Here is a 16,441-nt window from a genome sequence, read left to right as displayed (position 1 = left end):
TGAGGATAGGGAGTATAAGCGTAGAGAGGAAGAATCTGGCCTTGGGGAGGGGTTAGACCAAACTCACCAAACAATGTTGGGTGCCTCGGGGCACGGGCAACGTGATGAGAGAGACCAAGAGCTGGAGTGGTTGCACAGACTGGTAAGGGATTTGGAGTTGGAGGTAAAGGGTTGGCGCCAAAGAAAGGATCGAGACAATCAAGAAAGGAGGGATGGTAATGTGGGAAATTGGGGCAAGGAGGAGTCTAGTCAGTCCGATTCCCGTCAACGTCGGGATTGTTCCCTTTCCCGAGAATCACGCCGATGCAAGAACCGCTCACACTTCTGAGAGCCTCATTAACGCCGGGACCATTCACGCTCGTGCGGATATGCCAACCGTGGTTCAGATTCCCCGGAGGAACGACAGCCCTACAATGCTACCATGGACGCAATGAGATGGGCTTTATGAAGAGCTGCTTGGTCATCGTTCTCAAGCAAAATTGAACGAGCCCCTATGTCGAGCCGATTTACACGGCCATCGTTTAACTCCTACAATGGGAAAATGGACCTAGTGGAGCACGTCAGTCATTATATCCATATGATGTCTTTGTACATGCACAATGATGCGCTGATGTGCAAGGTGTTTCCCTCAAGTCTTGGCTCCACGGCTTTGAGATGGTTTAATGGGCTACGAAAAGGTTCCACAACCGATTTGTGACGTGTAGCTGGGTGCCACAACCGGTGGATGCATTGCTATCCATAAAGATGAGGGTCGGTGAAACCCTTCGGAGTTATGCCAATCGGTATTGGGAGTTATACAATGAAATCGGTGGGGGTAATAAAAAGATTACGGTGAGCACTTTCAGGATAGGGCTGCCCGAGGACTCTGAACTACGGAAGTCGTTAACAAAAAGACCTCCCGAGGATATGAGGCAACTTATGAGGCGTATTGAGGAGTATAAACGTCTCAAGGATGATTGGCTGCAGAATAAGGGTAAGGCCCCGTTGCTGAATCGTTCCCGACAGGGCGTTTTTCCCATAAGACCGAGGAGGGATTTCAGGATGTAGGAATTGGAAGTGCAAATGAAAGGGGTGAATGTAGCATTCAAAGAGCCGGTACACAAGATTTTAGACTGGATTAAGAATGAACCGTTCTTCAGATGGCCGAACAAGATGGGGGGCGACCCATCTCGAAGGAATCAAAACTTGTATTGCACATGCCACAAGGATAAAGGGCACACCACCGAGCAATGCCAGGTGTTAAAAGATCATCTGGGGCAACTACTGAAGGCAGGATATTTGAAAGAGTTCATAGTGGATTCCGGAAACCGAGATGCCGGTCATGGTGCTCAGCAAAAAGGAAACCCTCTCCCGCCGCCATTGGGGGTGATCGAGGTCATCCATGCTGCTTCGAGGGGTGCGACTATAACCAGAAGAGGAGTATTGATAGTGGCACCCAAGGAAACTTGCATGGAAAAACAACCACCCGAAAAAAGGATGAAAGTTGGCCGGTTGGCAATCTCTTTCAACGAGGAAGATCTGGAGGGAACGATTCAACTACACGATGATGTGTTGGTAGTAACAACGCGGATAAGCGGTTTCTTAGTGAAAAGGGTGATGTTAGACCAAGGAAGCGGAGCCAACGTAATGTACCCAGATCTGTTCGAGGGGCTTGGATTAAAAAATCAGGACTTGACAAAGTATGATATGCTGTTGGTCTCATTTGATGGAAGAGTTGTGATTCTCGAGGGTCAAATTTCCCTTCCGGTAAATATGGAGGGCAAGGAAGTGATGGTGACCTTTATAGTGGTCAGATCCCTATACATGGCAATCCTGGGAAGGCCGTGGATTCATATGATGAGGGCCGTTTCGTCCACCTTGCATGTGAAGGTCAAATTTCCTACCGAGCATGGAGTTGTCGTAGTACGAGGGAACCAGCAAGTGGCTAGGCAATGCCTAGTTGCCGCGTTTAGATGGAAGGGCAAGCAGGTTGAACAAAAGGAAACCACCGAGAAAGCATCTCCATAGCAATTACAGAAGCCCCGAGAAGAAGTGGGGGCAAGTGGTGTTGAGAAGTTGATGAAGGTTAAAATCATTCCAAACACTGACAGGTATTTTCAAATAGGGACGAGGATGAAGAACCAGGATAGGGTCGAAATGTTGTTATTCCTTTTGCAGAATATGGATGTCTTTGCATGGAGTCCATACGAAGTGCCCGGGGTAGACCTCTAGTTCATTGTCCATAAGCTCAATGTGGACCCGTCATTCCCCCTGAAGAAGTAGAAGCCGAGAATAGCGGCCAAAAAGCATGTTGACGCTGTAAAGTTGGAAGTCTAGAGGCTGAAGGAAGCTGAGGTGATAGGGGAGATCTTCTTCCTGGAATGGCTAGCAAATACCATGGTAGTGAAGAAAAAGAAAGGCAAGTGGAGGGTTTGTGTGAACTTCATAGACTTAAACCGGGCATGCCCGAAAGACTCGTTCCTTATGCCAAAGATTGACCAATTGGTAGACGCCACATATGGACACCTCGGGATGAGCTTCTTGGACACTTTTCAGGGGTATCATCAGATTGCCCTGGCACTCGAGGATCGAGAAAAGATAGCATTCATCTCCCCGGATGCAAACTATCACTATAACATGATGCCATTCAGATTGAATAACGTCGGAGCCACGTACCAACAGATGATGACAAGGATGTTCCGAGATAAAATTAGGTGCACGGTAGAAGTATACATCGACGATATGGTAGTGAAGAGTAAACAGGAAGCACGACATGTAGAAGATCTTTGAGAAGCGTTTGAGGTGCTCCGATAACATAAGTTGCGCCTAAATGCTGAGAAGTGCACTTTCGGTGTGGGGGCTGGTAAGTTTTTGGGGTATCTAATCACGAATTGGGGAATAGAGGCCAATCTCGATAAAATCGAAACCATAAATCACCTCAAGCCACCGAGCAATCCAAAAGAAGTGCAAGTATTGACCGGGATGTTAGCCACACTTAATCGGTTCATTTCCAAATTTGCTGATTGCTGTAGACCGTTCTATCAACTTCTGAGGAAGTGGAAGGGATTTCAGTGGGATGAGGAGTGTGACAAAGCCTTTCGAGATTTGAAGGAGTGTCTGACGCAAGCGCCCATGTTAACGGCCTCGAACTCTGGGGAAGATTTATTCATGTACCTCTCGGTGTCCAATCATGCCGTAAGTGTCGTGCTACTGAGAGAAAGAGGAATACATCAACCAGTGTATTACATAAGCAAGACCTTGGTTGATGCCGAGACAAGATACCTTCCTTTGGAGAAGTTTGTGTTAGCCCTGGTGCACGCCACGAGGAAGCTGCTGCATTATTTTCAGGTTCATATTGTGTTCGTTCTGACCGAATATCCTTTACAGTCATTGTTAAAAAGGTCAGACTTCACGGGCCGAATAGCTAAGTGGGGGACTCGGCTTGGTTCCTTTGACATACAGTACAAGCCGCGAAACTCAATAAAGGGGCAGGTCCTTGCTGATTTTGTCGCAGAGTTCTCTCCTAAGGATGGCGGGAAGATGATCTTTATTGTAGAGAATCACTCGTGAAAAGTGTTTGTGGACGGTGCTTCAAGTGCTATGAGGGCCAGAGTAGGAATTGTAGTAATTACTCTGGAGGGGATACGATTGGAACATTCCTTCAAATTGAGATTTAAAGCCTCTAATAATGAGGTTGAGTATGAAGCCTTTTTTGCCGGATTATGGACCGTTTTATGCCTGGGCACATAGGATGTGGAGATTTATTCTGATTCTCGACTGGTTGTGTATCAGATCCAGGGCAGCTTTGAAGCGCAGGACTCTCAGATGAAAGCCTATTTGAGTGCATCAAAGAAAATCATTAACAAGTTCGGAATGATGAAGGTGGCCTAAGTCGACCGGGCACAAAACAGACCCGCTGACTCACTAGCCACGTTAGCCTTGTCAATGACCGAAGAGGTTCCTCGGCTGATCAAAGTAGAGCTTAAAAGGGAGCCAAGTATTGGTATGACGGATAACTGCATCACGACCGTGGCTGACGTCACCGTAATCTCAAAAATCAAGCTGTACTGGATGGACCCGATCATTGACTTCTTAGCCGAGGATCGAGTTCCGAATGATCGAAAAGAGGCCAAAAAGATTCATCAGGTGGCTTCTCGGTATTGGCTGTCAGCAGATCACAAGTTATACCGGAGGTCTTTTGGAGGACTGTACCTTTCATGCTTACATCTCAAGAAAGTAAATGAGCTTCTGTCTGAGTTGCATGACGGAATTTGTGGTAGCCATGTAGGGGGGCGCTCGTTAGCACATTGAGCGATGACTCAAGGATTTTGGTGGCCGCAGATGTAGAAAGATGCGGTGGAATATGTACAGAAATGTGAACAATGCCAGAAACACGCTCCCCTGATTTACCAGCCAGCAGGTCATTTAAATCCCTTCAGTAGTCCATGGCCGTTTGCACAATGGGGGCTAGATATTCTCGGCCCATTCCCCCGAGCAACAGGTAATCGTCAGTTCATGTCGGTGGCGATCGATTACTTCACGAAGTGGGCGGAAGCTGATGCCCTGGCAAATATCCGGAATGAAGACGTCAAGAAATTTGTGTGGAAGAACATAGTCACAAGATTCGAGGTGCTGGACTCACTGATATCAGACAATGGGCTACAGTTTGACAGCAAAGCTTTTCGAACCTTTTGTAGTGATCTCGGCATCAAGAACAGGTATTCCACTCTGGAGTATCCCTAAAGCAACGGCTAAGCTAAGGCGACTAGCAAGACAATTTTGAACGGGTTGAAGAGAAGGTTGGATGGGGCGAAGGGAAGGTGGGCCAAGGAACTACCTAACATTTTATGGGCTTACCATACAACCCCCAGAAGGTCCACAGGGAAGACTCCGTTCTCCTTAATGTATGGAGCAGAAGCCGTGATACCGGTCGAGGTGAACTTGTGCAGTGCACGGGTTGCAGGATTTGACCCCATCCAGAACAATGGTTTAATGTTGGAACACTTGGATTGGTTGGAAGAGTGCTAAGAATCAATAACAATCCGGCTAGCGGAATACCAGCAGAGACTTGCCCAACGATACAACCGAGATGTAAAAGCTAGGGAATTCAATGCTAGAGACTTGGTGCTGAGAAAAGTTGTGGGGAACATGCGGGACGCAAGCGTTGGGAAGTTAGCTTAAACTTGGGAGGGACCCTATAGAGTTACTACCATTGCAGGTGCGGGAGCGTACTATTTAGAAGACCTTAACGAGAGGCCACTTCCCCGGCCATGGAATGTCTACAACCTTAAGAAGTTTTACCACTGACCGTTCATGCGCGGAAATGTAAGTCCGAACTCTGTACACCACTTTAGTCAATATGATGATGAGATTCCTGGTTGCAGTTATATTCAATTTCATTATTGCCAATTTAATGTTAATGGATAATGTTGAGGACAGAAACTTCATTCTCGGTTTGATCAATATTACTGAGCAGGTGGAAACCTTATGCTAAAAAAAAAATCCTAAGGACAGAAACCTCATTCTCGGTTCGATCAATATCACTAAGCAGGTGAAAATCTTATGCTAAAAAAAATCCTAAGGACAGAAACCTCATTCTCGGTTCAATCAATATCACCGAGCAGGTGGAAACCTTATGCTGAAAAAAATCCTAAGGACAGAAACCTCATTCTCGGTTTGGTCAATACAACTGACCAAGTGGAAACCTTATGCTTAAATATGTGGAAGCTTGCCGTTCATCTTCTCAAGAAGGCGAATATGTGTTGTGTGAAACACCCAATATTTGGGGGCTTGATTTATCCTACTGTACAAATCATCCCTAGCCATACATGCAAGAAGATAAGTGGTAACAAAAAAAAAGGGGGAAGGTAACAACACAGAACAAAGCAATAGCCAAGCATTCATGAATATGATCAAAGCAAATATATGACGAATAAATCATCATCCAAATAAAGTTAATAGAGAAATAAAACCAATGTTTCATCGCCAAACCTGGCAACTGCATACGGGTTATCCCTAGGAAATAAAGTAATTGTTTACTCACCACAACCCGGTGACATAGGCAAATTTACTAGAAAGGAGATAACATTAGAAGAAAATAAAAATAAATAAGAGCAATAAAGAGTCGGTTTGGCAATTAGGTTGATGGAACGGTGGGTTCGGTCTGGTCGACTACGACATTCTGCTGCTGGTCGGCCGCGGGAGAAAGCAGATCCCCATTGGGTTGACCATAAGCACAGGGGAAGCTGGTGGCTTCTGTTTCATCTAACTCTGCATGAGCATTAATTTGCTCCACCAGTTCCCTCATGCTTGCTATTTCCTCCTCGTCAATAGGCACCGGGGGGTTCTGCGTGGTAGGGGTTGAGCTCGGGAAGGGTATTTGGCCGGGATCTCTCAAAGGAGAATCCTTAGGGACCCTTAAAATTTGCAAAGCGGCAAACCATCCGGCCTCAAAACCCAACTTGGGAGCCTGATTCACAACTGGTTCCGCAGAATTCTCGGCATCTGCGAACCCTTCATTATACCATTTTTCCTCACAAGCCTCCAAAGCCGCTCTCAGATCGGCAAGTTCCTCGGCTTGAGCAGTGTTCAAACTTATTGCCTTGGCTTGCTTAAGGTCCGTCTCGTTCTACTTTGCCAAGAGTTCCGCAGACCTTTTCTCCGCCATTGCCCTGGCCTTCTCCACAGCAGCAGCTTTTTTCTTGGCAGTATCAGCAACTTTTGTTTTCTCCTTAGCTGTTTTAACAGCTGTCTCCCTTGCAGCCCTCTCTCGGTCAGCATCCTCGGCAAGTTCTTTTGCACGACCATCTAGGATGTGGGCCAGTTGAGCAGCCTAATAAAACAATGAGAATTAGTATGGCAATGAATTGAAAGGTAAATGAAAGACAATGAATATGAAAGGGTTAGTAAAGAATTGGTAGGTGAAGGGTTATCGCGATAGTATGCCACTACAGCCTCCGCCCCAGAGACTCCTCTGACCCTTCTTCGAAGGCATGCATGTCCTCAGGTAGAAGGAGGCCTTGCGCCAGACTCTGAGCAATACAGTCCCCTTCACCTTTCTCCTAGACCCGTAGGAAGTGGTTTGTCGTCCAGCAGAAACTTGGACTTCCACGACTACGCAGGAGGAGGATGCTATGCTCGGCCTAGTTTGGATTTGCGGCTCTTGAATAACAATGCCACCGGATGGTCAGGGAGGCGTCCGGGCTGAAATATCCCTCGGGTCAGTAGAAGTTTGCTCGGCAACTCTTTGCCTCTTTTGGACCCGTCCGGTTCAAGGAGGCGGTGGGGGGGGGGGGGGCGGGAGGCGCTTGACTTTGGCTCTAAGGGGGTGGTTGCTGCACGGCTTGTCTCGTGCCGGGCACGAAACGGTCTATTGTCATAGCCCTCCGGGTCACCATATCTTCACTGAGGTAGGGTTCTGTATCTGAAAGGTCGGTTATATCAACAACAAATTACTCGGCTTCCTCTACGGGAGCCTCGGGCTCGGCGGGTTCCTCGGGCTGTGTGGGTTCTTCTTGGATGGGAGCTTTTTCTTGAACAAGTGAGTGGGCAAGCTCTTAGAGACGCCGGGACACACGCTCCACCGACTCGTCCCACAACGGTGCAAGTTTGTCTAAGCAAGTGTATCGCCTACCCAGTTCCCGAGCTTCTCCAACTATAAATTTCGGCGGAAGGAAGTTCACATGTCGAAAGTCAATGTATGACAAAAGGGGGCTATCAACAAAGAGCGCTTGTTTGAAGGACTGCCATGTGGAATAGACAGGTTCAACTCCGAGAATTAGATGTAATGCTCGGAGCTTTCCGTCCCAATGAACGTAAATCTCGGACCGAAGTACAAAATTCAGGTCCCTGGCGTGAACTGTCTTGAAATCCGGGACAAACACTTTACCCTCTACAAAAGGAATATATATATATATATATATATATATATATATATACATTCATACAAGAAAATGAGATACAATGTTAGTGACCAAATAGATAAAACTACCACAAGTAGAAGGACAGTTAAGTTAGAGATCGGTACGAACCCATTTCACGTTGTGAGAGGGGGGGGGGATTTCTTTGGGAAACCAATTGTCGCGCACTCGGACGAACTCCCCGGCTGAATTCCTATTTAAATTAGGTAGGCATGATATCATCCGTACCCATGTATCTCTAACTTTTAAGTAACAATTGGTATTTTTATTTCCACAAAGACTGTACATGTGGTTTATGTCATGGTGGTCCAATTGTAAATAAAATGTATGATTGAATCTACTAACACAACTAACTACCTGGTAAAAATTGGGGGGGAGTTGGTCGAGGCACAGCCCATAATACCTAAGTGTGCTGACTAAGAGAGGATCCACGGGAAACCTAACCCCGCCCTCTAGAATCACCATTAAGGGGAAGAAAGCAGTACCATGCCCTTTGTGGAGAGCAATTTCGCTCTCGTGGCAGTACACCACTTCCACATCATCGAGGATATCAAACTTTTTCCTAAAGGTGGCTAAAGACGCCGCAGTGTCCAGAAGAAAGGCAAAGCCCATTTTAAAGTCTAATGCTGAAGGAAGAAATTCGAAGAAAGAAGCTGAAGTAAGAGGAGGGGGTAGAAAACTTACTTTGGGCTCTAGGAAATAAAGGGTCTTTTGGACTGGTGAGTAAGCGCACAGATGAATGCTCGGCAGAGAGTAAACTCAGGAAATGGGGAGTGAAAAAGTGAAAGAACATTTTGTAATAAACTATTTATAGAGGCCAAAGAGGATGGAGAGACGTTTAATCAGCAATAAAGAGGGACGTTTAATCAGCAATAAAGAGGCACGATTAACGAAAGACTCTACGGATGCCAATAATAACCGGCACGTGCACCGCCTCGGTTCACGAACTGTCAGGTAATAATGACAACTGAACCTAGCACCCCGGAACAGCACTTCTTTTGAGAGTGCATTAATGGGTCTCCGTAACTGCCCAATTCTCTACCTGTTAATCTCCTCAAACGAGAATGCCTTTTAGGTTCCTTGATTCTTCTCGGTAGCCGGGCATGAATCAAAGGGGGGCTATTGTATGACACCAAGGTACCCAGATCCAATTAGGCCTTGGATTCAGGCCCAGCATCATGGCCGACATCTTCAATCTCTTTCTACTCAAACCTCACAAACTACAAGCCTAAGTTTCATCACCTGACAGTTGCTCGGCAAAGCGTTCCCAAATAATAAAGAAAGACTGACGCTTGAACACACCAGAGAATGCTCGGCAGTTCCTAGGAAACATCATTACCGAGCATTCCTATTTGAGTTGAAACCAAGTTCCAAGGTCACATTCGCCACATCCCACCCCCACCTAACCACCCACTTACAACTGATAATATTGGACCCCCAATTGCACTAACTATGGTTGTAATCATGGTCTCTCCACTAATCCAAAGTTATAAATATGAGAAGATGGAAAGAGGAAAGGTTGTTGAAAGGTTCACAAAAAATAGAGAGTAGAGAGAAACAGTGATTCAGAAAGAGAGAGGAGCATATACGTTGAGTCTCTGTGCCGAGAACGACCCAAAGTAGGAAATCCTAAGCCCATCTTACAAGTAAGTTGTGAGCCCAAGTAAGGTCAGGCCCAACAGTCTCACCTCCGGCGCATACAGATATCAATCTTAAGGTTAAGGGAATCTTATCAAATTCCTAATTAAACTAAATGTGTGTAGAGAGTTTTATTTATGGGCATTCAGTTTCTCAAGTATAACATTGTTGATAATGTAGATGTCGAAGTCATTTTATATTCCTTGAAAGTTAATACCTCCTCTTGTCAATGGGAGATATCATCTATTTATAATATATAAAGCCTCCTCTTGTCAATGGGAGATATCATCTATTTATAATATATAAAATATAAGTTTGACTTTTTTTTAAACTTTTTGTTATGTTGCCACGTAAATTTTTAAAAGCTCACGTTGTTCCACGTTAACATTACTATAACATAAATTCTTAATTTGGTTTCTAGAGTCATTAATAGTCATTAATTTGGTTTCTTCTTCTCAAAAACCTAGATTAGTTTAAATTAATTAAAAATCTTTTTTTTCTTCTTTAAAGCAACCTAACATTAAGCGAATTATGAATAAATTTGATTTGATATTCTCTAACATATTTTATTTAAACCCGTAAGGGTGCAATCTAGTGGTTGGAAGCTTGAGATGAGTTATAGACTCAGACATCCTAAGTTTAATCCCTGCTAAAAGTTCTCATTTACCAAAATAAAAATTCCTTACTAGGAGTTCCCCTCAATTACATGATACACTGAATCGTGTATCTCAAATATGTATAACATATTTGATTTTAATTAGAAACTATTTTGTGAAAATTCTCTAAATCAACTAATACCAAATATTATAATTATAAATTCTATTTGTGAGATATACATAATAAATAATGAAAATAAAGAAATAAGAAATATCTAACTATAACCATAAGCATGAAAAGATTCTTTGCTTAAGAAGATCTTGATTATGAATCGCTAATTCAAATTCTAAAACATTTTGTTGAATGCCATATACCAAAATTTTGTTGTAAATCCTTGACAAAAAGAAACACCTTTACTCAAAACTTAGTTTCTTGCGTATATAATTTTATGAATATATTAGTAAAAATCATTATGACAAAAATGATGCTGAAAAGACTAATTTTCTTATTATTTATTACATTTTGAGATAAGCTTGATATGATGTTTTATTTTTTTGATCACAGCTTGATATGATGTTGATTGGTATGATAATGAATATTTGTATGATTGCCTGATTAGGTGGCATGATGGAATAGCTTGTAGAACTTAAGTAAGACTTATTGTGGGTTATAGTTAGCATCTTTGATGGTTGAATAGAGATTTGGGGTTCAATCCCCGCCTACACCAAGAATTGATTATTGTCTTGGTATGATGATAAAGAGCGCTCATTAGGAGCAGATGTCATAAGTTGAAATTCTCTAAAAAAAAAAGAAAAAAGAAAAAAAGAAAAAAAGAGAAAGACTTATTGTTCATCATGCCTTTCAATATTTTTTCATATTATTTTCCTTCTTAAAAAAAAAACACACACACACACAGTAGTTCTATTTACATAAGCATATTTAGTAATCAAATACCTTTTGTAGATTATTTAAAATGCAAAAAAGTGTTAGCTTATCTTATAAGTATCATGATTTTTGAGAGAAAATGTTGTTGACCCACAAAATAGAGGGAGTTCAAATGCTATTTTAGTACTTAGTTGCATAGTAAGAATACTTTTCAGATTTTTTTTTTTTTTTTTTTTTTACTAATTTCAAGAGAAACACTAACATTACATACTATATTTTTTATGTTAGACATATTATGGCCCATATCAATTGTGGGCCCATATACTGAATAAGTCTATGATTAGTCATATATTCTCTAGTATATAAATTCTACATTGGCTTTATTATAATACAAGTGCTTAATATAATATATAGTTGTCAAGGGTTTTGTCATTGTGGACATAGGCCGTAACGTTGAACCATGTGCGTTCTCTCACCATTTGTGCTTTCCTTTTCACACTTTCGCTCATTATTCAAGCATCACACACAATCACACAACTTTCACATTTAATATTTGTACATCAATCAAAGTGTAATATTAAATATTCTAATAATGTTAGGCTAAGATTTACTAATAATATAATAAATTGTACCAACAACAATAATAACGACTTGGAAACTACTCACATTGTAATATTAATATAATATTCTAAGACGAGATATTCTTATCAATAACTTATTGATGGTAAACAATAAAAATCAAATGTGTTAGGAGAGGATTTTTTGCAACCTTGTATGCAGTAATTGCTATCTACAAGGTAAGATGACACCCAAAAAGAAGTGACAAGTGTCCAAGAGTCGTGTAATGCACTAAAAACCAACCCAACCCAAAGGCAGGTTGGATTGAATTGGATTCGTTTTAGCAAATCGATAAGTAGGTTGCACATTAATAACTTCATTGAGATTATTAGTAGCTCAACAAATCCACTTCCCACAACCTTTCATAAAAATTTGGACAACTTACATGAAAAGGCCTTACAATTCACTCCAAGACATTTACCAAAGTTGGAAAATTTTCAAAAATCAATTAATTTTTAGAGAAATTAGTAACTCATTAATTTTGTAACCAGTAATTAATTTTGCTCCAAGACCTTTTTACTTTCATTAATTTTGTAACCAGCAACTAATAATTTTTAGATAGTTTATATGAGTATATTTTGTAACAATTTGTATTTAGAGTTCGAATTGGGTAAGGATGAGGTGTAAAACTCATGTTTTACACCATCTAATTAGAGATTGCCCCATTAGTATTTTACTTAAAATTCAATACATTCTATCACACCTAATAATATCTCAATAAACTCCTAATTTTGTTGGATTTATATATAGGTATTAGAATTAATTGGGTGTAGTTGTGCTTATTCTTAAATATGTGATAAGATGATGTGGTATATTGGGATTAGAGGGGATAAAACATGAGTTTTACACCACATCCTTACTGAATTTAATCTATTGTATTTGTAGTTTATGTATAATAATACTTATTAGGTAGAATATTAAATTTGAGGATCAGTTGTATCACATGTATCATTAAAAAGATAGGAAATCTAAATGACTAGAAATGATATAATATAGCATACAAACATATTATTTAATTATAAACTCACAAATATAATTAATTATATTGTTAACTTAACCGCATAATTATTTGCTATATATTTTTATTGTGTCTACTATTAAATTTGCTTTTGTGTTCTATTGCCTTTTGTTTCACTTATTGCTACAACAACAAACTTGAGTAGGAATGTCGTATTTTAAATAAAATTTTTTTAACATAAATCTTAAAAGAATAACCTTATAAATTACCATGACCCTTGCATCTTAGTATGACCCTTGCATCTTAGTTACATTTCTTGGGAGAAGAGCTATATTGATGTCCCATTAATGCTAATTATTAGTGTTCCACCTAAAGCTAATAATACTTAAAAAATGAATGCATCTACCTCATCAAACACATGACAATAAATTAATATTTTCTTAGAGAAGAAACACTATTATTTTTTCTTAATTGAAAAGAATAATATAAAAATTAGCACTTAGAAATGAATGCATGTACTAGTTGAAAACGAAATGCTTGTTTAATTTTGAAGCAACATCTATGACATATGTTGTAAGGTTGAATTTTATCAACCATCTTGTTGGCTTTATTCCGTATCAAATTTACTTGTATTTTAGCAATTAGTAACCCTGTATTTAGGTGGGAATCATGTAAGGGTAGTGTGTGAGAGAGTGTGAAGAAATGTTCAAGATTGTGCAAAGAAGCAGAGACTCGTGACTGGATCTCGCCGGTGGCTTGCAGCTTGCAAGTCGCCAGAAAGTTGCACACGTGCCAAGCATGCCAGAAGCTGAAGAGTCGCGCCAACTGTTGCACTACAAGACAAAAGTCCCAGGTTGACCAGGCCGTTAGCTTGCGGCTTGAACTCGCGACTCAACCCAGTCGCGAGGTCAAGTCGCCAGAACACCCTGTTTAGGAAAAACTGACTTTTCACATTCCTTCTCACCCTACTATATATATACCCTTATACCCACGATATTTAGAGAGGTTCCAGAGAGAATTTTGAGAGAGAAACCCTAGAGAAAAACAAGATTGATTCATCCACAATCTTCACATAGAGACTCTTCAAATTCCTCTACTATCTTCCTCTCCATTGTCAAATCTTTAAAAGGTACATTACCAAAACCTTTTCTCACCATACTCAAACTTGTGAGGAGGCCATTTGGTGTTTGGGAAGCAGTTAAGAAGGGACCAATTTCATATAGGTAGATGCTATGGTTAAGTAGCGGAATTTGGCAAGCTAAAGAAGAAATAGGTTCAGCGTAATCTCATTGGAGTAGGAGTTTGGAGGGCTTAGGTACATTGGATAGATTAAGCTTGGAGGGTCTTCTGCTGTTCATGTATCCCAACTACATTCTTTAATGGATTGTTTACCGCTTGGAGGGCGGCGGAGAGGTTTTATGCCAAGGGCTTTGGTTTCCTCTTCGATAACATATCGAGTGTTGTCCTTATGTTTGCATCTCTTTTCCCTTAATCTTTTTCATTTAATTTCTACTGTGGATATGATTTTATTTAGTTTAGATTGTTTATCAATTTTGTATTAAGCTTATGTTCATTTTCCACACATTAATTGTTTGATATTAAGCTTGAATTGGTAATTCGTAAATTGGGGATCTAAACGTTCAAAGTGTTTTATACACTTATTGAACTTTTATATGTACAATGTATGGAGATCATTGTTGAAGGGCGGGCACTAAAATTAATGGCTTATGCAACTTGATGGTCCAAAGTTCTAAAATTTCTAAACTTGGTCCAACTTTGTCATTGCCGTCAAAAGAGGATGTGAATAGTTTTAAATTTAATTAATAAGAGAGAGAGAGAGAGAGAGGATGCTATTAATTAAGTAAATATTTCTTGCATATTAAATGTGTATTAATTACATCACTAATGGTTTGTTAATTGAATAATGGGAAATGCTAACGAGTACCCTTAGGAATCCAAATCTTCTGTCCCACTTTTCCTGCTTCACTCTATACTCCACCAATAAAAACTTGCCACGTGTTAACATAATTAATTAAATACTATCATTATTGACTTATTAATATTACCATTATTAATTGATGGTAGTATTTAATTAATTAGGTGAATACGTAACAAGCGTCTGTCCCACTTTTCCTGCTCCACTTTATACTCCACTAATAAAAGCTTGCCATGTATTCACCTAATTAATTAAATACTACCATCAATTAATAATGGTAATATTAATAAGTCAATAATGATAGTATTTAATTAATTATATTAACACGTGGCAAGCTTTTATTGGTGTATAGACTAGAGCAGGAAAAGTAGGACAGAAGATTTGGACTCATGCCCTTAGGGCACTGGTTAACAATCCAGTTAAAGAAATTTTTATGGGAAAAGAAAAAAAAAAACAATTAATGTTTTGACAGCTTTTTTCCTTTCCCATAAAAGTGATGTCAAAACTTTCCTAAAATGGATTCTTAACCAGTGCATTAAGGGTACTCGTTAGCATGACCCTTGAATAATTATGATACACAATTAATCAAGCCACATAAAAAATATTGTTTAAGATGTGAAAAACCAGTGGAATTATCCAGTAGAAAATTTAAGCCTGAATTGAATTCATTCTCATAATTGGTTATTAAATCAAGGCGAAACTACATTATTAGTTCTTAAAATTTACCCTATGTACGCAATTGGTCTCTCAAGTTTCAAGTGAGTGTAATCAGTCCCTTAAGTTTTCAAAATAAGCAATATAGGTCCTTCAGTTAACTTCTGTTAGTAATGTTGCTTACATGGCTAACAAAATAATGACTTGACATTATTTTTAAATGATATGACATTTTTTTATTAAAAAATTACAAAATTAAATTTACACATAAGAAAGAAACTAGACCATTCCAATTCAAATATTTATCCTTACCTAGTAAAAAAAATCTCCATTTGCTCAATACAAGAGTGCTTTACCAACTCCACTAAGGCATTCTCGCAAACATGTGGGGAGCCCATTCACTATGCCCCGTTTTACTAGTGAAGTAGTAGATCATGTTTTATTTTTACTTTTATTTTTTAGTGTAATTTCGGTGTGGAGCTGTGGATTTGAATTCACAAACATCCCAAGATAATTTTCTTCGGGGATATTGCCGACGTTACGTTACTATAGCTCTAGTCATTGAAAGCTTGGGGTTGGGTAGTAGATCTATGGGGTTCTTGAAATCTTATGGATTTTTTTTTTCTTTTTCTGTTTGGTTGCTAGGAAAGTGAGAGGAAATAAAGAATTAAGAATTTGGGTTTTGTGTATATGGCTGCTGGGAAATAAGTTTATAGATATTTGTTGTTTTAAGCTTTGTTTGATGAATAATCTTTTTCTTATTTTTTTTTGTAATTATCTAATGCAGCTCAAGATGTTAAGAATCATGTGAATTGAGTTGTTTTATTAAATTGACATTGCCACTTCTTGTGTGCAAATTCAAACCCAACATCAACCCACCATGGCACCATGGGTGAAGTGCTGGAAGGCCTTGAACAAATTGCAAATGGAGAATTTTTTTTTTTTTTTTTGGTACCGGGTTAGGATAATTTGAATTGGAATGGGTTTAGTTTATTTCTTATGAGTATATTTAATTTTGTAATTTTTTAATTAAAAGAAATTCACATTATTTAAAAAAAAATGCTAGGTCATTATTCCGTTAGTCACGTAAGCAAGACCACTAATAGAAGTTAACCGAATGACTTATATCGCTCATTTTGAAAACATATGGGACCAATTGTGCTCAATTGAAACTTGAGGGACCAATTGTGCATATAGAGTAAATTTGAAGGACTAATAATATAGTTTCGCCTTAAATCAACTTGGTTTAATTTTAAA

Source organism: Quercus robur, chromosome 9 (assembly GCF_932294415.1).
Source record: "Quercus robur chromosome 9, dhQueRobu3.1, whole genome shotgun sequence".
Classification (NCBI taxonomy): domain Eukaryota; kingdom Viridiplantae; phylum Streptophyta; class Magnoliopsida; order Fagales; family Fagaceae; genus Quercus; species Quercus robur.
This window is presented reverse-complemented; position numbering follows the sequence as displayed.